Source organism: Sceloporus occidentalis, unplaced genomic scaffold (assembly GCF_023333645.1).
Source record: "Sceloporus occidentalis isolate IW3139 unplaced genomic scaffold, rSceOcc1.0.p SCAF_4, whole genome shotgun sequence".
NCBI lineage: Eukaryota > Metazoa > Chordata > Lepidosauria > Squamata > Phrynosomatidae > Sceloporus > Sceloporus occidentalis.
The window spans coordinates 8,971,679-8,995,191 of NW_028316984.1; the positions used below are offsets into that span (position 1 = coordinate 8,971,679).

General features: G+C 39.2%; 1 protein-coding gene across 1 annotated transcript in view; it reads right to left on the reverse strand.

Moving 5' to 3' along the window:
• SERTAD2 (SERTA domain containing 2) overlaps positions 1 to 23,513 on the reverse strand; it is a 131,906-nt gene that overhangs the window by 42,450 nt on the left and 65,943 nt on the right. The gene's annotated exons all lie outside the window — the stretch shown is intronic.

Consider the following 23,513-nt stretch of genomic DNA (forward strand, 5'->3'; position numbering starts at 1 on the left):
AGCTGACAGAGATTTCCTAGCACTCAGCCACGACAGTCAAAGTGGTGTCAAACTCGATCATTTCTGCAGCGTGCCATGAACCTTTGTGAAAACCAGACGTATGTAGAATTAAACATTACAAAACAAGCAGCTTTTTCATAGACACTGTTGACTCTACACAGCCCAAAGGACAGTTAACTTGAATATAAATTCCATCATGTTCAATGGAACTAACACCATGATAAAGATACCTAGCAGGATAAGCCCTACTGTAATTTGCTACATAGAGATCCTCATGGCAATATTTTACAGCTCAAAGCTTACTCAGAAGTAAGGCCCACTGAATTTAAACCATGGAGTTTATCATACAGGGGAAATTGGGACTTTAAACAGTGATTAACCTGAGAAAGTCACACATTTCACATTAAAGTGTGATCAAAATGAGATTCACACAGGAGCCATTATCCTGTGAATAACCAGAGAATAATCAGGCAATAAACAGCAAAAAGTCATTCATGGGAAAATCCTGTGAATGATTTGCTGCTGTTTCTTGCCTGGTTATTCACAGGTCAATGACACTTTAATCACGTTTCACCTCGACGTCGAGTGGAAACCATTAGTGCAATTGCACAATAATAATGGGTTATTCACAGGATAATAGCACTTAAACATAACATCACGTGAAAACCATTAGCGCAATTGCGGGATGATTGCAAGCAAATCACCATTTATACTTCCAATTGTCCCCAGTCTGATAAACTCCTATGTGTACATAGGATTGTAGTATGGCTTTAAGCAGACTAGGGAGCAGGTTCAGTTTGAGCTCAATGGGGCATTCATACTTTGGCGTGAACTGCATGGGTGTTTCAATAGTGAAAGTGAAAGAAACAGTTTTCCTCTCGACTTCTAAACTTTTTAAGCTTTCTCTCTACATGTTATGAACATTAATAAAAATGAATGCATTTTCAGGAACTGTGTAGTTTATTCTCAGTGCTGGGAATCAAGGTTTCTTTTTACGGAATATCTTTTTTTTTTTTTTTTTGAGAAGAATTTAGGCATTTTGGATGGAGATTATCAGCTCTAGCTTAATGTAAGGAAACATCAAATGAACTAGGGCAGAGTGGTACTCAATTTTTTTACTTCTGGATCCCCCACTTTACATCTACATGAGGATGCTGTGCTCCCCCCACTTGATATAGTATCTGAATAAATATATCTTGTTTATTTAGTGTGCATATTTTCAATGACACATTCATGTATATTCATATTTTAACATTTTATAAGGAAATAACATTCAAAATTAGAACAGTTAACTAAATATTTGTCAACGCATGTGTAAATTTCACATGTAAAAAGTTTGTAAACAGGAGTAGGAGGAGGGATCAGGACCTCCAAATCTCATGCCCCTCTTGAGCAACTCTTGCACATCCTGGGGTGCTGCCCCCTAGTTTTGAGAACCACTGAACTCGAGGGTGTTAACATCACACACAAACCTAAGGTCTGCATCACCAAATTTAGAAGTAAAGCAGCTGCCAGAAATCAGCAGGAGAATGTCAGATGTAGCCGAAACTCCCACTCCCATTCTGTTCCACTACAAGCAATGCAAGGCCCATTTCAATGAGCCGATGAATGCAAAAGACATTCTGTACACTTGCATGCATTTCTCTCAAAATTCCATGAAAAGTGCTACCTTAAAAATACATAATAAAACAACCACCACCAAGAATGAAATATATCAGTGTTTCCTAGAATTCATCCAGATACCTCAGTCAAACTGTACCTTGCCAAGGTAGAATGAGCAACAGCATTAATAACAAGAATTACTTCAAGGAATCAAAGCACAACCCACCAACCTCTCCAGTGGTCCAGCTTTGTACTGCTTGCTTTCTTCTGAATGTTCTGCATCCTAGCAAATGAGCAGTCCTTGCCAACAACCCATATCAGTTTATAAAAGGAATGGGGCACAATCATAACTCTGCCCTGGCTAGAAGCTTTTGCAAGGGCTCTAACAAGTTGCAGTAACCATATGTAGATGTACTTGTACAACTGGGGTGGCATGTAATAGTACGAACCCCATGCATTCCTGGGACTTGCCAGTCTGTGGCTCTATTGGAGCAATGTTGCTGTATGACAGGTTATCAGCGTTTCTTTGTTTGTCTCTGGCTTTCTATGTGAAGTAATTCCACAATCAATAGCAAATGTGATTCACAAATCACAGCCAGCTCATAATAACCTAAGAGTAGCCATAGATAGTGATTATAATTTTCTGGGATTCTGTATCCAGGTTAAACAAATTCATGGCATGGTGGTGAAAGAACACTGTCTGAAAAACATTGTTATCACTTAACACCAGCCTAAAGTTATGATTAGAGCTGGGAGAATCTGTCAAGCTTGATTTTACATAACTCATTTTCCCACTGTTAAGATAGCTCTATCCAGTTTCTGCACTGCAGTGAATTACTAGTTTTTGGATCTGTCAGAAAATCCAGGTATACTGCAGCATGCATTTCTTAAATTACACATTTTTGTCTGCCTTTTTCCCCCAAAGACACCTATTTTTCCAGCAATATTTTCACTCTATGCATATGTTCTTGTCCCTCCACACTTGTGGCTTTGACTTTTGCAGATTTTATTAATATGTTCTCTCTAGGAATATCTAGGTCCTCCAGCGCAACGCTATGGCCAACTTAAACCAAAAGTCACACTGAAAGACCCAGAGATTCCTAGAGAGAACAGTCCACTAGGCATTTGTAGCTCCTCCAGTGCAATTCTATGGTCAGTGTCTGGCAGATGTTGACAACAGAGTTGTATTGGAGGACTTAGAAATTCCTAGAGAGGTGTTCTCTCAGGTAAAAACATAGTGTTTTTGTTAATTGCGGTTTTTCCACATTCATGGGAGTCCTGTGCCCCTAACCCCAACGAATGTTAATAGATGAGTGTATTTGCAATTTTATTCTTGCTAACAAAAATTATCACTTTTATACAATGTTCCAAATATTAACAGTAGTAACATTAGGGCGAAATGGCCAATGCAGTAGGTTTGTATGGTTGGACCAATACTAAAGGCCCAGAGGCTCACATGGATGTTTTGTGTAAAGTCTGTGACAGCACTGCTAGCTTGTCTCATATTGCTCCCATTTTCCTGAGATTCAGCCTGAAATCCCTGGGTGTGGGATTCTTTTCTAAGGGGCTCCCCCTAAGAGGCAGATGAGTGATGCTTCCTATCCTCACCCTAGAATCCTCTCAATTACAGAGACCTGGAACTCCCAGGACAATAACAGGTTATTCCTAATTGTAATAAGTTGTTTCTTAGTTATTCTGTACCACCTTCAAGTCAACACTGACTTACAGTGATTTGACCATAAGGTTTTCTTGGCAAGATTTGTTCAGAGGTTTGACATTACCTTCCTCTGAGGAGGAGAGAGTGTGACTAAGATCACCCAATGGATTTCCAGTATAGGTAAGTAGGAAGAGGTAACATTATCAGGGATCTTCCATCTTATCACAAACGCCCAAAAATCATATAGGGAAATAGCTGTGTGTACTGCAATCAATGGTAAGAAAATACTGTACGTGTTTATGTACTCCTAGTGCCAAGAGTTTGTCTCAGAAATGTAACTGGAGAGCCACAGGAAAGAAAGGGGGTATCCTAGGATATAAAGATGAAAGCAATCAAGACACGTTAACCAATTTGAATTCTCTTATGTTAAAAAATGAAGCTGTGGACATATTTAGAAATATTTGTAGGGGAGTGGGGAAGCAAAACAGCTAGCCTCATAAAAAAAACCAAATCAGTTGTTATTGTTGTTTTTTTAAAAGAAACAAACCTGAATTTTCATCTCAAGGATGTGAAATATTGGTAATCTAGTGTAAGCAATTTTTAAAAAAGTGAAACACATCAAAATGGAGTTCAGTGTGCTTAGCTTCAACATGAACCTATCCTTGGGTAGAGTTCTCTTTGACTTCCCTCAGTTGTGGATGAGGTGAGACAGGGGAGGAAGATAAAATATCACTTGAATTTGTCTTGAAATTCTCCTTATCTCAATTTCTCTATGGTTTTTGGAATAATTTTAGAAAATTATAATCTTTTCCCCCCTTGCCCCAGTGAAACTGAACTGCTGCATCAGGGATCATCCAAATTTTTCTGGGTTTTAATTTCTAATTTTAAAATATATTTTTATGCAGCATGTCACACAGCTAGAGTTTGCAAGAGTTTTCAGTTCCTTTATGTTTCATTTGCATTTTTCCGCCACTTTTTTGAAGCATAGGTAAAAGACTAGGGGGGGGGGGAAAGTGATAATAAGCTCATAATTAGGAATGCGGGGTTCTCCCACCTTTTGTTTGTAGAGTGGATATTTGTTGTTGATCCAGAGATTACAGGAAACAATTGCTTCTCATTAGGAGGAGAAAGAAGAGCCCACACAAGACCCATGTCTCTCCTCTTCTGTTACAAATGCTTGGATGATATTTAAAGCTTTTGTATTAAAGCATTTTCCCCATTATGCCGAAATTTGGAGAACTGTAGCTTATTTCTAATGCAGTTAGTAAAAATAATCCATAATTAAACTGTGGTTATACAACAGTTACAGCAAAGCAAAGTTCTGAGTTCAGATGACAGTAATACAGAATTGTGATCAATTCAGAGTGAAAGCTTTTTACAGGTCTTCCTTCACATATGTATATGAATGAGCTTAACAGATGGTCCTGAAATGTCTTAAAAACCATGGCTTCTCATTATGTCTGAACCAAACCGTATAGCCGTGAAGTTGGGCCTTTGGTGTGGGGATAGTGCACTTTGACAGTAATCAATACCTACTCCAAAAATGGCTTAAACTGATGAACTACAGAACAGGATCCAGGTGCTAGTACCCAGTGGCATCACTAGGGGGGTGCGGGGGATACACACCACTGCAGGTGAACCTGAGAAGAGGGGTGATGCCCATTTGGGGCCTCCTCCCACTGTGGGTGTGTGTGCAGTGCTGCTGCCAGTGCCACCCCCTTCTCTGCTGCCCTGGCTCTTGGCCAAGGGAGACAAACAATAGCAAGTACATTTCTATAGCGCTTATCAGTGAACACAGCAGTCTCTAAGTAGTTTACTGTCTGTAAGGCAATTGCCACCAACGACCGACTTACGAAAGGATGTAAGGCTGAATCAACCTTGGAACCCTGGAATCAAACTCACAACATTGTGGCTGCAGTACCAACATTTCATTGTGCCACCAAAGCTCCCTAACAAGGCAGCAAAGAAGTAGGTGCATGAACCTATTCCTACCTTCCCCAGTGTGTTGGCTGGCTCACCTGAGCAAGCCAAGGCATCAGGGAAGGAGAGGTGAGCATGCACGCACCTGTTCCCCCAACTTCTTTGGTGCCTTGGCTGGCTCATGGCTGGTCTCAGCAGGCAGCCGGGGGACAGGGCAGGCTGCTGTCACCATCCTCAATGGCCCCAGGGAACCCACACCATGTGACACCAACACTAGGACTGCCACTGCTAGTACCACTGCATGTAAGTGATCAGTACACTATTCCATTTGGACACACTGTTCAACAGCTGAGAAGCCCTGGTTTTTTATAGGCAACACCCTGGAAGCTGAGCAGGGTCAGCCCTTGTTAGTACTTGGATGGGAGATTGCCAATGAATACCAGATATTGTAGGCTACTTCAGAGGAAGAAACTGGGGAAACTACCTCTCAGTATTTGTTGCCTAAGAAAACCGTATGAAATTCATGGGATTGCCACAGGTTGACAGGCAACCTGAAGGTGCACATGCACGCACACACATACATAGACCCTGAAGAAGGAAACGTTTTGCTGCACTTTGGAGACAGAAGTGATGTAGCATTTGTAGCCTAAGAAACCATGATGTCAGTTGAAAAAGACTGCCTCCACAATAAGAGAATACGCAAAATGACAGTCCCTTTATTTTTCCAGACAGTGTATTTATAAATGCTCGGATAGCCTGAACCTTAGGGTTTTATGGGGTGGTCGGCATGGTGTTGTTTTTAAAAATACAAAAGAAACCCACCGCTGTCTGCTGGAGAATATCCTTTGCCTTGTGTTCGGTGTCGGCACTAAAGTGTAGCATGTCTTGCTTGGGCCCCTCCTCTTTTTGGTTAGGTTCTTTTCAACGTGTGGGTGGTGTTATCAGAAGAAAATGTATTTGTGTCAAATGTACGTTATTCTAAGGAAGGCTTCTTCTTTTCAATGAAGCAAAGCAAGGAGATCTGTTTGAACTGAGCCCTTAGAAGTTGTAATCATGCTGTTCCTCCCTCCCTCCCCCTCTCCAACTAGCAGTTGCTGAGTAGCTAAGGTGGTTCTAAATAAAGAACTGGAGTCAACAACAGGAAATAACTCCCACAGAAAAAAGAGAGCGAGAGCAAGCAAGAGAGTGGAATACAAACTCTCACCAACTCTTGTACATAGCTGACAACGGCCTTTTTGTTCTCTGTACACTGGATCTGAAAACATTGCTTTTTAACAGCATGCCTTTGCCTTTTTATCAAGACAGTTAAACCTGCCTTTTGCACAGAAGCAGCTGGTCTTCCTCTCACACCAGCCCACAACTCCTGGTGTGCAAAGTTTTGCCGTTCAAGCTCCACCCCATCCAGCAAACACCTCCCCGTCACCCTGCTACAGTATTGCCTACTGAAGCCCTTTCCAAAATTCAGCATCATTAAATAGGCTTCCTTCCTTCCTTCCTTCCTTGACTTACACTCCCCCCCCCCCAAGCACCCTTGAAAAAAAGAGTGGTGGCTGAAGGGTGGATGAGGCTTTGAGTCACCCCATTTTCTAAATTCCACAAAATCCAAAATCCTAAAAGGGAGGAGGAAAGTGATATCTCACTGTGCATATCACTGGGAGCTGCTTCTCTCTCTTAGAAAACAGGAACATGTTCAAGGGTACCCATGTCGGCCATGCAGCAAAATATAATAATATCCAGAAAAGATGAATACCTTCATTGGCCAACCAAAATGCCGAAGCACATCATGCACGCTTTTGAGGTTTTACTGGCTTCTTCATCAGGCAAAAGATATTTACAAAATCATACAGGAGAAGAAGAGTGACAGTCGCCGGCCTACATTTTGTCTCAGATGTTGTTTCTGTTGTCATTTAAGATGGTTGAGGAATCTCAATGCAGACAAAGGCCACTCCCTTCTTGGCCATATGGAGACAGGAACAAAGGGCAATAAAAGGCAGGTGATAAAATTTCAACTCCATTAGCAACGGAAAAGGAACTTCCCTTGAGACCCAGGTTGTCCCTGTCCTGTGCAAAGCTGACTGCCCCTTCCCTTTGGTAGAGAACACTGAATTTCTCAAGAAGTCCCTGTATTGTTATATCTTTAAAAACTTTTAGGTGCTGTATAGGTAAAATATGCCTATTCTAGTCCAAATGGAAAAGTTTTAAATTAGTTGGAGGTAAAAACTTCGAAGAATTAAGACCCAGTCCATTGCTCTCTCTTGTTAAAATTTCCTCTGTAAATTTCAACTCCATTAGCAACCAAAAAGTAATTTCCTTTGAAATCCAGGCTGCATCTGTTCTGCACAAAATTTTGCCTATACAGCATAGAGGTGTTTTTTCAGATGTAACATTACAGGGATTTCCCAAGAAAATGAATATTTCTGTCTACGAAAGGGACAGTTAGCTTTGCACAGGACAGGGGCATCCTGGATTTCCAGAGAAGTTACTTTTCTGCTGCTAATGAAGTTGAAATTTTATTATGGATACCCTTGAATATGTTGCCATTTTCTAAAAGAGAGAGTCAACTTCCGGTCATATGCAGAGTGAGATACCACTTTCCTCCTCATCTCCACTGTTTTAACACGCACAATCCTTCAGCACAGGAATGGGCAACTTGTGACCCTCCAGGTGTTGTGTGACTGCAACTGCCAGCAGATGAACCAATCACTAGAGTTGCACTCCAGCAACATATGGAGGGCTACAACTTGCCCACCCCTGCATTTGATAGTTCACTATAAGATAACACCCACATTTTACAAAAAGAAAAGAGATTATGCATCCACCCAGAAATAAAGTACAATAAATACCCATTGATTAAATATAATGAATTTGGTTTGGTTTATCTGATAGCAGCACTGAACAGAGGTGTTTTACAGAGCACTAAAAATTAACTTCCCCTCCAGGCCAAAACAACCTGAGTATACCTAGAAATAGGAAGTGATGAGCTATTCCTGTTCCTTAACGTGTAAGGCAGAGACGATTCACACATGGCATGTTAAGTAGTTAAGAATTCTCAAAAGACAAATTCAGCCATTAATTTGAGAGACTCTCAAAGCAAATCTTTTTTTTTTTTTTTTTTTTTTTCTACTTAGATTACAGAACTTTTATTATTATTTTTTTTTTTAATTTTTATTTGTACAAATAAAAAACAAATCATGCAATAACATTACAGAAAAAAAAGACACAGAAAAAAAGAGAAAAAAAAAGAAAAAAAATCACTGTAGACATATCATTGACCATACTCTCTCTCTTATTATTATCTACTGTGTACTTCCTTAGGCTGTAGTTCAAAGTTCCTCTTGTTTTTTCCTGTTATTCGTTTACTAACTCTCTTTGTATTCTTCAAATACCACCATTAGAACTATTAAAAGTTAAATATATCAGTGTCTAGTGAGTAAACTTTAATTTAAATTTAATCTTCTTACCCCAAAGCTATCTAACCCTCTATTATTCTATTTCAATTTATCTTTAGCTCATAATTCAAATAATCGGCATTCCCTTTTCTCTTTTAGTATATAGTTCTTCCATGGATTCCAGATTCCATAATGTGTTTCTAATGTTTCTTTACTTAATAACAATGTCAATTTTTGCATCTCACAAATTTCCATCACCTTTAGTCTCCAGTCGTCCAGTGTCGGGCTATCTTCATTTTTCCAAAGCTTAGCATAGACTATTCTGGCTGCGACTATAAGAAAAAATAATAGTTTGTCTTGATTTCTATCCAAATTCAGATTATCTGAAATGTTTAGAAGATACAGTCTCGGTTCCATCTTTTTTACTGAATCCAATATCTTCCTAATTTCTTTATGTATCTTTTTCCAGTAATTTTTTGCTTTAATGCAATTCCACCAGCAATGTAAATATGTGCCAATATGAGTCTTACATTTCCAGCAGGTGTGGTTTTTATTTTTAAACATTTTGGCCAATTTAAAGGGCGTTAGATGCCATCTGAACATCATTTTGTAAACATTTTCTTTTATTAGGACGCATGGTGTGTATTTAATTCTTATTTGCCATATTTTTTCCCATGATTCTAATTGAATTTGTGTATTCAGGTCTTTTGCCCATTTTACCATATAATCTTTAACTATTTCTTTTTCCAACTCTAATTTCCTAATTAAGTTGTACAATTTTGAGATTTGTTTCTTGGGATCTTTCATGATTTTTTCTAATTCCAATTCCATAGGACCAAATCCCTTTTCTTTTAAATCTAGTATGAAGCGTTCCTTTAGTTGCCTATATGTAAACCAATTACATATAAATCCCTCTTTATTCAGTTCTTCTTGGGATTTTAAGGTTATTCCTCCATCTTTTATTTTCAATATATCCTTATATGTGACCCAATATTCATTCTTCAAAATTTCCCTCTTATATAATGCTTCGTTTGGAGAAGCGTACATTGGTAATTGAGTACACCACACCTTTTTATATTTATTCCAAATTTTTAATAAGTTTTTCCTGAAAATATGATTATCGAAATTTTTATCCACTTTTAGTTTATCATAAAATAAATAACCATGTAATCCAAATTTTAATTCAAATTTTTCTAGGTTAATGGTTCTCTTTTTTTGTAGTTTTACCCAGTCTAATAACCAGTCCAAAACACATGCGTTGAGATACCATCTAAGGTTTGGTAGTGCAAGACCCCCATTTCCTGTAGAATCATACAGAACCTTTAGTTTTACTCTTGGCCTTTTATTATTCCAAATAAAGTTCGATATATCTTTTTCCCATTTTTTAAATGTTCTCTCACTAATACTTATAGGCACGTTCTGGAATAAAAATAATAATTTGGGTAGTATATTCATTTTTATTATTGACATCTTCCCAATCCAGGATAAATTCAAATTTTTCCATTTTTTCAGATCAGATTTTATCACCTCCCACAATTTCTCATAGTTATTTTTAAATATGTCAACATTTTTACTTGATAGTGTGATTCCTAAATATTTCACTTTTTTCACCAACTGGAAACCTGATTTTTCCTCCAACTGTCTTTTTTCTCCTTCAGTCATGTTTAGTGTAAGAATATTTGTTTTTTCAACATTAATTTTATAACCTGCTACTTTTCCAAATTTTTTAAATATCCTTAACAAAGTGTCTATACTTTCAGTTGGGTTTGTAATAGTTAGGACCAAATCGTCGGCATATGCCCTTAATTTATACTCTTCCCCTTTTAATTTAAAACCTTCAATTTTTTCATTTTGTCTGATTTGTATTAACAGTACCTCCAATATAATTATGAATAACAGCGGTGAGAGAGGGCAACCCTGTCTAACTCCTCTAAATATTTCACAAATCTTAGTTTTTTCTCCGTTTATTACAAAGCGTGTGTCTTGTTTTGCATAAATTGCCTCTATTGCTTTTATAAATTTTCCACCAATATCCAATCTTTTTAATAATCCAATCATAAATTCCCAGTTTACATTATCAAAAGCCTTTTCCGCATCAATAAAATACAAAGCCAGTTTTTTATCAATTCTTTTACTATGTATTTCTATCAGGTTTACCAAATTTCTAATGTTATCCTTAATCATTCTACCGGGGAGAAATCCTGATTGATCAGAATGTATCCAATTCATCAAAAAAGTTTTGAGTCTTTCGGCCAATATGGAAGCAAACAATTTGTAGTCCGAGTTTAGTAGGGCAATGGGTCTATAATTTTTTGGGGACGTTAGATCTTTCCCTTCTTTTGGTAATAAAACAGTTGTGGATTGTAGCCATGTCTGAGGGATTTTCCCTTTTAACGCTTCATTCATAATCTCTACCAACCGATTTTTAAGACTTTCTTCACACGTTTTATAATATTCGTTGGTATAACCATCAGGTCCTGGTGTCTTACCGTTTTTACTTCTTTGTATTGCCTGGGCTACCTCCTCAACTGTAATCTCTGAATTCAAAATATCCCTTTGTTCTTCCGTAATTTTTTGTATTTGCAATGAATCCAGATAATTTGTTATTTTATTTCTTTTCACAATAGGTTTCTTAAATAGTTCTTTATAGTATTTAAGGAAGCAATCTTTAATTTGTTTCTGATTAACAATAAATTTTCCATCCTCTTTCAATGATGTTATAGTACGTTTTGCCTTTTCCTTCCTTATTTGATAAGACAACAATTTTCCCGGCTTATTTGCAAATTCAAAAAATTTTTGTTTAGTAAATTTTATCTTTTTCTCCATTTGCTCTACTAATAAATTAGAAATTTGACTTTGTATAAATTTTATCTCTGCTAAGGTTTCCTGATCTTTAGGGTTTTCTTTCAATTTTTCCTCTTTTTTTTTCAATTCTTTGTTAAAGTTCTCCAGTTTCTCACATCTTTTCTTTTTAATTTCAGAAGCTTTCTTGATCGCCCATCCCCTTATCACAGCTTTATGGGCGTCCCAAACCACTTGTAAGTTTGTGCCTTTGTCCAAATTCTCTTTAAAGTAATTATCTATTTCTTCTTTTAGATTTTTGATCAAATTTTCTTCTTTTAATATGTTATTACTAATTCTCCAATTAAACTCCTTATTCCCTATTATTAAATCTACCTGCACCGGGTTGTGATCAGATAATATTCTTGGAAGAATTATAGCTTTGTTAATCTTTGAAGTCCAGTGGGTAGAAACCAAGATCATGTCAATACGAGACCACGATTTGTGAGGATTCGAGTAAAACGTAAAGTCCTTGTTAGTTCTATTTTTACATCTCCAAGCATCTTCTAAAGCTACTGAATTCATCATTTCAAAAAATTCATTTGGTAGTTTTCCCTGTTGTTTCTTACTCTTTATCTCCGAAGATTTGTCTATTTTAGGGTCTATTACACCATTCCAATCCCCTAACAATATTACTGAGTCAAATTCTAATTTAAATATTCTATTCTTAAGTTTTTTATAAAATTTATTTTTATTTTCTAATGGTCCATACACTCCCACAATTAGTACCCTTTGACCTTCTAAATTTAATTCTATAATAACATAGTGTCCTTCTGGGTCATTATAACATTCCTTAGCTTCATATTTAGCATTTACATAAATTACCACTCCCTTTTTTTTAAATTTAGAGGCCGAAATGAATTCTTGTCCTAATTTGGTAAATCTTAAATGTTTTTTATCTTTTTGTTTAATTCTTGTCTCTTGAAGACAGATCACATCTAACTTTAGTCTTTGAAGGTAATGACATATTTTTTTCCTTTTCTGTGGCGTATTTAGACCTTGTACATTCCATGATAATGTTTTTAATTGATTCAACATATTTAGACTGTATCTTATAAACAAATCAGAAAAAAAGTGCGGTTATATTCTTTATTTCAAATGTTTAGAGTAAAAGGTGGGAACCTTGTTAAATTCACAGTTAAAAAAAAACAAAAGAGTAATACTGGAGAAATATACTCGGTGTCAATATTGAGTTTCTTTGTCAAAATGTTCCTTCAGTTTCTGCTCTCTTCTCCTCTCTTCCAATCCTTTCTTCTTCAGTGAGGACTTCTTGTGTGTTGATATTTGAACTTGCCAGATTCCCTAAGTCTAAATCTAAATCTTCTTGATTAACTTCTTCCTCGGAGACTTGCACCTCTTCATCATTTTCTTTATGTTCCAAAGCGGTCCACAAACTGTTAACTTCTTTCCCACTTTCTTTAACTTTCTTTTGTGCTTTTTCTCCTTTTTCTTTAGTTCTTTCTGTCACTTTCCTTAAAAATGCTTTTGCTTGTTCTGGTGATAAAATTTTTGTTCTTTTTTGGTTCCACCAGAAGGTCACCCCTTCTGGGGATTCCCACCGATAGGGAATGTTTTCCTTCCTTAAGAAAGAGGTCAAAGAGATGTAATCTTTCCTTTTTCTTAATAATCTTCCAGGCACATCTTTCAGCACTGAATCTTAAGAGATCGGTTAAAAGTCTCCCAAGGCCTCTCAAGCCACATTCACATAGTTGGTTTAAATATATACTTTTGAGCACTGAATGCCTTTTACATCTGTACCATCTGCACTAAAGGGGGTCTTTTTCCTGTTACATGAACCAAGAGAATGCTTTATCTACTGAACATCCATGCCATTCTGGCAGGAACCCCAGGAGAGGCCAGTATGATAAGATGACTCGTAGATCAGACTCTAATACCTACTCAAATACATCAACAATAATAAACAGAGCTTGCAAACATTACTGTTGTGGGAACTCCCAGAATCCCCTTCCCCCAAAAGCCCTCCTAGCCTGTAATTATGAGTTATATTCTCTGTCTTCCTTGTGTAGAAACCTGGAGACCTGGTTCCGAAGCTCACTGCAACCTAAATGTTTTGTGGAGCCAGTAATCTGCCTTTTGGCACACCCTACCTAGATTGCCCAAAGTCACAGGAAGCAAAACCTGTTTAATAGTCTCTTGCTTGGAGGCTCCTCAAGATGGAAAATGGTCAGAGAGAGAACTAGGGAGAGAACCCCAAGTTTTCCAACTAGCTCATTCTCTTGACAAGACAGATTGTGCTCTATCAGAGCTGACCAGTTAATTGTCTGAATCAGTAAGAAAATTTAATCAGGAGTCCCTACTTTGGCACCATATTTTCAGAGCTATCCTAACTTTCTGCAGAACAACTGTTACTAAGGAGTAATCATTTGGGCCAATATACCTGAGTAAAAAAGCACACACATACCTATGTGCACATGATATTTTGATTTAAATGCCCCCCACATCCTCCTAATGCACCAGCACTAACGGAGAATGTAAGAAAGGCATCTTAAAAGGCAAAGAGAAATTCCTTTTTGACTCAAGGGTCTGTTAACTGATGTCTGGACAACTTAATTTAATTGGTGGCAGCTTGCTGCATTTATGCTTTATTTAGCCTGTACCTGTTGTAGCTTTGAGGGAGAACAATAAGAGCCGATCATTGAAAATCATAGTTTTTCAAACTTATTCCAGAGTGGCAAAGATTCTTTTGTTGGCATGGATCCATTAAGTCCCAAAGAGCATGTGTTACCCAAAATGCCAGGGCCCCAACTAATATTTAACAGGGGGAATTTTATTAGCTCAAGTGAAGCTGATGAGAGGGCTTTGGACAACTAAAAGCAGGGGTCAAGCCTGTATATATCATCTCTGAGAAACAGAACTCCAGAATGCAAGATCAAAATGTAGTGTTATTTATAACAGCAAAAGGGAAATCAACTTTCACACAAAAACACACACTCGCACACATACAAGAAGTAATGGTATAAAAGGTTTTAGCAGATAGTGATTTTCAGGATTGCAAATGGTGATACAGTATCTGATTCCAGAAGGAGAGGTCCCAATAGGAGGATTCTGTGAGGGGAAAGTGACTCAGCACACTGCCTGTAGATCTGGGGTGGCAAGTGATTACTGGGGAGTCAGATGAGATACAGACAGAGAGTCTGTATGAACTCAAAACAAGACCAAATTGGTATGAGCAGGTACACTTATAGAGCAAAACATAACCCAGGACAGTTTGGGAAGGAAGAACTGGAAGTCTGTAAATAGCTGGACAATCATCATGAATGTCCCTTGACAACAGAATCTCACCAGAGGGAGGTAATTTGGCAGCTCAAGGTTTATCACCCATCATCACTCCTATCAAAAAAAGATTATGCAGATTCTGGTCTTACTTGATCTATCCCAGCTAAGTGCTCTGGCTCCCCCCATGCTGATCCAGCAGGATCTCCAAATATGGTCCTTATATTGCAGGGGTGGGGAATCTACAGTTCTCCAGGTTCTGATGAACTACCATTCCCATCATGCCTCACCATGATGGGAATGATAGTTCATCAGAACCTGGAAGGCCGTAGGTTCTTTGCCCGTTATATCATGGTTGGTTTTCAGCACTGGGGTGCCATCTCGGCTACCTGCCTAAAACCCCCTCAATACCAAACAGATATCAAAAAGAGGAGGTGCAGAGCAAGGCTAGACCTTGCGGTAACACATGAGAGGGGTGAAATGCAGAGAAGATGGGCCTATTGCTACCACTGAAACCTAAATGACACTTGGAAGAGAAATGCAGGGAAGTGATGGAAAAGAAACAAGTAGGAGATGGAGGAAGTCAAGAGAGGCTGAAAAGGCAACAACTGGAAGGGAGGCTAGGCAAGACATCACAGGGCCAGAAAGAAATATTCAAGTGGATACATAAACTTTTTAAATCCTGAAAGCCATATGCAGTGTTGTTTGGCAGGCAAGGCACTACAATGCACACATGTCCGTACATATGTACACACAAGCATAAGGCAAGCAGCAATCTTGGAAGACCAAGAACAAAGAGTCCACCCCATATATATACATAGCCTACCTAGGGTAAAGGGGGTAATATTTGGGATTCTGACAGCTTTGGGGCCCAGACAAGAAGCAGTATATACATACACAGTTCCAGGACCACAAGTTCTGCACATTTGTTTTAGAGGGTTCTAAGAGTCAGATTCTGCGGCTGGGATGGTAGTATGGGCACCAGCAAAAGCAACAGGGTATCTTTAATGGTCGGGTTTGCACCAAAGTTTGGACACAGCCTGCCTTTTCAGCCTAGAGGTAGTTCTGTTAAAGTTGACTACTCTGCCTTGCCATTTTATGACACTATGCTGCTACATTCACTATGCCAAACTGTCACAGACGTGCAATCCAGGTATACCCCCTGAACATTACTATACCATGTTATATCATGTTTAGGTAAGATTGCCATTTTGATAGCTGTGCATGTGCCTTGCAACCTTGAGGAGGTTGGTCCAGCTGTTAGTAATGTGTAACAGTGGAAAAATAGCCACTGGGAAAGGATGTGAAGGCAGCTGACAAGTATGAACAAGGGGAAGATGAAGACAAATATACATTCTGACCTCATATGTGTAGTCTTTTTTTATAGGTCCCTGTTATGTCATTTGCGAAGTTCAAATGACATTTCTTTTAGTAAAAAAACAACCAAGAATCATTAGCGTGGCTTCCTTACACACTGCCATATTTACACTATTTACATAAAAGGGCAAATGGAGTTAAGCATATGGATTAAGTATGCTCTTCCTAGATATTTATTGAGCAGATCATTGAAAGAGGTGAGGCCTTTCAGTATACCTTGTTATCCGCTGGAGTTTGGTTCCAGAATCTCCCAAGTCCCATTAAATACAATGGCACAATAAAATTGTGTCCCTTATATAAAATAGCAAAATCAAAGTTTGCTTATTGGAATTTGTATATTTTAAAAATATTTTCAAATCGTGGATGCTTGAATCCGTGAATAAAAAAATCTGTAGATATGGAGGGCTCTATCTATCTATCTATCTATCTATCTATCTATCTATCTATCCAGATCACCAAAGATCTGAAGCAATACACTCAGAAGAGACAACAACAAATGATTCCACTCTTTCTTTCAGAAACAAGATCCTCAGTCTTTGGAAAAGGAATACCAGTTTTGAGCCAACCTAACTGAGAGGAACCAGTTTCAGTGACTGCCCTTACATGCTTGAAAAATTTACAAAGAAGACCAAGTCAGTTTTATTTGGTAAACAGGAATCGGCTGCCAGCAGGATAAGAGCAAAAAATAACACAAAATACAAACTCAGGAGTAAAACTTGGTAGCTGCCAATCCCTTGGGAAAACACTGATTTACAAGCCAAAATCCCTATCCAGTCTTTGTCACAGTTGCAAAGCATTGATGCTAGGAGCTCTAACTTTTAGTTATAACTGAATGGGGACTTTTAAATCTCTTAAGCAATTTCCTCTTTTTCTTTCTTTTTAGCTACTCAAAATCTAGGAAGAGATTGGTAGCAATCCAGACTTCTTAGTAAGAAGCCTTGAGAGAGGGAGTACACACATATACAGAAAGAGAGAGAGAGAGAGAAAGCTACAACAAGAACAAGTGAATCTGCAGTGTTTACAAGCTGGCAGCTCATTAGCTGCAACTCTTACATTTGGAAAAAAGCACTGTGTTCCTGCCCACTTGCGCTGACACACACAAAGCCTTAACAACAGCCATGATTCACAGTCGGCTCCAGTCATGCTCACAAGTGATGTGGCATATTCTCGGTGCCTCCAGTATTTGCGTAATGGAGCTTCATTTGCTCTGCCCCCAGCCTGCGTGGAGTGCCAAAAAGCAGCAGTGTCATCCGCCCCCAACTCCTCCTCCTACCTGCCTGATGGATGATGCACACAGCACGACTCCAGATGAATAAAGGAGAAAATTAAGGATGACAAAAGGTGTGTGGTGATCAGAAAGAGCTTTCTGACCTATCTTCCGAATCCAAAAGGGGATGGGGTGGAGGGAGCATGAGAGGCTTTTAACTATCCTGAATGAATTTGTTCCATGAGCATAAGGCAAACCAGTCTTATGCATATTTACTCAGAAGGATGTCCCACTGTATTCAATGTAACCTGGGATCGTAACCTTATGAATTTGGAAAGACGAGTCACTTAGTGCTGCTTGGAAGGGTCACTTTACAGTGATCTGTTCTCTGACAAAGGACCAGCTATGCATCTAAGTTCTCTGACTGCCTTCTCTTAAAGGCTTAAAACCTCCCATGATGTCAACTCCACAAACATCTCTTGGCAATGGGTTTTACTTCCCAATAGAGTTTTGGCAAGCCCTTGATAAAGAGACCCCTCCATCAACTTCAAATTGCAAGGGATAAAGAAGAGAGGTGTTCCTCTCCTCTTCCTCCAGAACTCATCATAATTAAGAGGACTCTGGGGCAGTGAAGAGAGGTTGGATAGGAAGCATCACTCATCTGCCTCCTAGGTGAAGCCCCTTAAAAAAGAACCCCCCATCCAGGATTTTCAGGCTGAATCTCAGGTAGATAGGAGGAATAGGAAACAGACTAGCAATGCTGTGTCACTCTAGACCTTACACATAAAGTCTGAGGAGCAAAACATGATTATTCCCTGGTTATTCCTGGGATAAGTCCTCTTTAATCATGATGTATGAAAATGTTCACCACGATCGTGCGACTTTCCCGGGAAAATGACTGTTTAAACCCCGATTTCCCCCATGTGATAAAGTCCTCTGCCTCCACCACAGCACTGTGTGGCAACTTTGGGGTGAAGCAGATTTCCTAATTGCCCCAGGACCACTGTGAGACTGCAGCAACCAGACACCATGGTCCTGAGCCACTACCATGGTTCTGAATGGGCCACAAAAAAGAGCTATAAGAAACCGCTCCTTTCGTGGCTGGTTTTCGACTGCGTTCTGCTGCCCCAATGTGATCTCAGCATGGCCTCTGAGCAATCCAGGGGTGTGTATCATGTGCACACCCCGCCCCAGGATCCGCTTGTGTGCCTTCACCTTGTATAGGACTTGTTGTGACCCTTAGGCAGACCTTTGTTGTTAACTGCCATCAAGTTGACTTCAACTTATGGCATCCCTATGAATGAGAAACTTCCAAGTCACTCTATGAACCACAGCCCTCCTTAGGTCTTGCAGCTTCCTTGATTGAGTCTATCTATCTGGAATGTGATCTTCCTTTTTTCCCCCTCCCTACTGACTTCTACCTTACCAAGCATTATTGGGTCCTACTGAGTCATATCTTCTCGTGTATGGCCAAAGTAAGACAGCCTCAGTTTAGCCATCATGGCTTCTAGAGAGTTTCAGGCTTGATTTGCTCTAAGACCCATTTATTTCTATTTTTAGCAGTCCATGCTATCTGCAGACCTCTTCTCCATCACCACATCTCAAATTAGTTTCTTTTCTTCCTATCTGCATTCTTTCACTGTCCAGCCTTAACAATCATAAATAGGAATATGAAATATAATGGCATGGACAATCCTAACTTTAGTATTTAATTATATATATATTATACAATTTAAGATCTTGTCTAATTTCTTAATAGCTGCTCTTCCATTTTCTAGTCTTCTTCTGACTTCTTGACTGCAGTCTTTATTCTTATTAATTACTGTGCCAATGTATGGAAAGCCTTGAACTTTTCAATGTCTTCACTGGACCTGAACAGACAGGCCAACTTTGGAGGTATGCAGTTTAAATTACGCATGTGTCCTAAGAGGCTGGAAGCTGTGCCAAAGCCATGCTCCAGTCCTAAGGACTGGAGAGCAGATTTGGTGCAGCTTCTGGTCTCTTAAGATGTGTGTGTCATTTAAACAGCATACCTCCAAAGTGACCCGAAGCAGCTTTATATTGGCCTGTCTGTTCAGGCCCATTATCTACTTTAAAGTAATTTGTGATCATTCTTTTTGTTTTCTTAATGTTTAATTGTAAACCTATCTTTACATTTTGTTCCTTGACTTTCTTCAGTCGTCATTCCACTTTGCTATTTTCTGCCAGTAGTATGGTGTCATCTGCATATCCTAATTTTGTAATGTTCCTTCCTCCAGTTTTCACACCTCATTCCTTCAAGTCTTATCCTACCTTGCATATGATATTTTCAGCATACAAATTAAACAGATAAGGTGGTAAGAGGCAATCTTGCCTGACCTCCTTGCCAACTAGAAACCATTCCTTTCTCCATATTCTTAGAGTAGCCTCTTGTCCTGAGTATAATTACACATGTTGTAGTACATCAATTTCTTTAAGATCTATACAATCAAAGGCTTTGCCATAATCTATAAAGCATAGACTGATTTTCTTTTGAAATTGTTTGGTGCACTCCATTATTCAACACATGTTTGCAATGTGATCCCTAGTGCCTCTTCCTTTCCTGAATCCAGCTTGGATATTTCTCACCCCATATATGGTAACAGTCTTCATTGTAGAATTTTAAGCATCACTTTGCTTGTGTGGAAGATTAATGCAATGGTCCTGTGGGTTTTTTCAACCTATGGTGCCCCCCTTTGGGGGGATTGGAATGTACAGTCTGCCCTTGCTTTATGTGGGAGATCCGTTCCAGACCCACCCCCCCACCCCCCACGTAAAGCAAAAAGTGTGTATGCTCAAGCCCCATTGGCTAGAATGGGGCTTGAGCTCTCCGTGTGTGACCATGTGGAATGTGCTGCGGGCGCGTGTGCCATTGTTTTTAATGCTGGGCGGCTTCGGCGTAAGCGGCCCCACTGTATAGTGATTATTTCCAATCTGTGGGCCATTTCCCCCTAATAAATGTTGACAGATTTTACTAGTGTAGATTCCATCTCTGTAGACTGAAGCAGCTCTATTGGTATGTTCCTGATGATTTATTTCTACCAAATGCTCTTTTTACAGCTTCCATTTAATTTTTTCTTTGTTATGATTCTTCTTCAAATGACTCTGTCATCCTTCTATCTCTTTTATAGAATTCTTCCACACACTATTTCCATCTTCATTTTATTTCTTAGTCATATAATGTGTTTCCCTGTGGTCATAGAGCATCCACAAACTGATTTCTTGAATCTTGTGGAGGAAGTCTCTTGTTCTTCCTTTTTTGTTGTTGCCTTCTATTTCTCTGCATTGATTGTTATAATAGTTCTCTTTGTCCTTATGAACAACCTGTTGAATTGTTGCATTCAGCAGTCTGAATCTATTTCTGTCACCTTTTAATTTTATGTCTCATCTATCTATCCTTTGCTGCTTGAGGAATTTCAGCTGTTATCCATTGAGGTTTCTTCTTCTTTTTGGCTATTGATAGTATCTTTTTGCACTCCTCTCTAACAATGTCCCTGGCTTCAGTCCAGAGTTCATCTGGTTACCAGTCAAGTAGGCTTAATAGTACAAATTTATTTTTCACATTATATTTAAACCCTACAGGAATACTCTTCAGTATTTCTGCATGATGGTTGGTTTAGTGTTCTTTAGCTTTGCTCTAACTTTTGCTAATAGTAGTTCATGGTCTGTGCCACAGTCTGCTCCTGGTCTTGTTTTTGCAGAGACAATGCAGATTCTCCATCTTTTGCTTCCAGTTATGTAGTTTGTTTTCTATACTGACCACCGGGTGATGTCCATGTGTACAGATGCTTCTTGGGTTGTTTGAGGAGTGTGTTTGCGATGAACAAATTATTGGCCTTACAACAAAGACAAACCTATCACAAGGTTTCTTGGCAAGATTTATTCAGAGGAGATTTGCCATTTCCTTCTTCCGAGGTTGAGAGAATTTGACTTGCCCAAAGTCACCCAGTGGGTTTTCATGGCTGAACAGAAATTTGAACACTATCTCCTGGAGTTCTAGTCCAACACTCATACCAGTAGACCATGCTCACTCCCCTGTATGCCGCACAGAGTTCAGCATCCTATGAATTTCAGCAGTCATTATTTTTAGCACAACATATTTCTAGCCCATAAGGTAGAGTGGGAATAATGTGGTCCTCTGGATATTGTTAGCCTGCAGCTCCTAAGCATTCCTTATTATTGCCTATGGTGGCTAGGGAGTCCATGAGTTGCAGTTCAACAGCACTTTATTTGAAGACATGAAGGCAGGCTTTTAAATGTTTGCATGAAGAGTCCCTGGTGAAAACCCAGCACCATTTTCACTGGATGGTATGTCAGAAGGACCAGAGTTGTGGGGCCATACAGAAGTTTTTGTTCTGTCCAGAGAAGTGCATGAAGAAATAAGAAAATCTATGCCAATTTGTTTTGGTTTTGTGTTTTATACAGGACAGACTGAGTACTGTACATTATTTTTTTTTAAAAAAAATGCGTGTACATGGTACATGTACTGTGCTGTGACAACTGGAAGCACTGAAACAATATATCCTGTTTGTAAATAAAGGCCATATGGGTATGTTTCAAGTTTGTTCAGATTCAACCATTTATTGCTTTCTGTACTTTTGTTGGATGCAAAACAGTTCTTTCTTTAAGCAGCTGAATCTTGCTATCATTTCCCCCCACTCCCAGTCTTATTTCACTAAAACTTGGCTAGCTTCTTTGCCTTTACCTCATATGAGATGCATTCCAAACATGCTGTTGTGATACATATACTGTATTTGTAAAAAAAAAAAAAAAAGCCTAAGCCAGCAACTGATACACAATTATATGTGTTCATGCACACATTCACATAATGCATCATCCAATAATTTCATTAGGTAGATTATCACATGAATTCTTGGCACCTCTACACCACTGGAACACCTTGGCTGGACTGTGCACATAGACCTCCTGAAAGCAAAGGTGTCTTTGGCCTGGTACACACGGGTCCTTTGCGACGCCCTCGTCACATGCTAGGGTTGCCTGGGGTTAGAGCGCCCACACGCCCCGCAACCCTAGCACATGATGAGGGCGTAACAATGGCGGCACCCTGTATACATGGGCACTGCCACTGTTATGTAAGCGCTGCGTGGCATCTGCATGGCACCACACGATGCTTACATAACCAGTGCACCAGTGGCGCACTCGTTACTCCACCACCAGGGCTTTAGAAGAACCCGCTTTTTGCGGGTTCTTTTTCCACCGGCAGGAGCCGTTTGGTGGCTGCAGCTTTCCTCTGGCAGAAAAACAGGCCCCAGCAGTCCACCCTTTTTGAGCGGTCTGTCTCGTGCCTTTATCTTGTACAGTTATAGCAGTGTGATACTGCTTTAACTATTATGACTCTATCCTGTGGATTTGTACTCTAGCGAGGGACTTGGAATTACCTGATAGGCAATGATTTTCAAATTCTGTTCCTCCAGAAGTTTTAGGCTTCAGCTTCTACAAATCCTAGCCAGAAATTCTGGTGGTTGAAGACCTAAACACCTGGTGGACCAGAGACTGAGAACTACTGCACCAGGGAAGCTTCACTTCCCTTGAATTATAGCACTCAGAGCTCTCTAGTAGAGAATTCTAAAAGCACCTCACCAAACTACAAACCTCAGGATTCTGTAAAATGGAACCATGATGTTGAAAAGTGATATCAAACTGATATAACTCTGTAGTGAAGACACACTATTTTATTTATTCACACAGTTCTTTATAAACTGTTGTATAAATCAAACCAGTCAATTCTAGCTTTTATTTTTCTATGACAAAAAAGGAAACTACTTCTTTTAATTTTGCTTTCATCTTCCATTTGACACTTCCTCCTCCACTGAAAAGTAGTAAATAGAGTTATCCCCACCCCATCTAGCACCCACTATATGGGTGCAGTTATAACTTCCAGTGCCATACTGGTCAGAGTGGTCAGAATGATGGGAGTTGTAATAAGCACATTTGGGTTGGGATATACTGGAGGAGGCTGGGATAGTGGAAACAAAACAAAATGAATTAGAAAAGTCAGAGACATACGAGATGACCAGTGTGTGAGATGCATTACAAACTATGGCTGTGCCAAATTTAACATGCAATAATTGTGATGCTTGTATTTTTGTTAACACCTGTTCTCATCCCAGGGATAAATGCCTCCCATCCCCAAAATTAAGGGTTACAGAAGTCTGCTCTCCAACTGCTATACAGGAGCAGCAAAAAGCTGGAAGTTGGCTTCATGGTGCTCTGGCGGCATGTGGCAGGTAAATGCCGTGCCACTGGA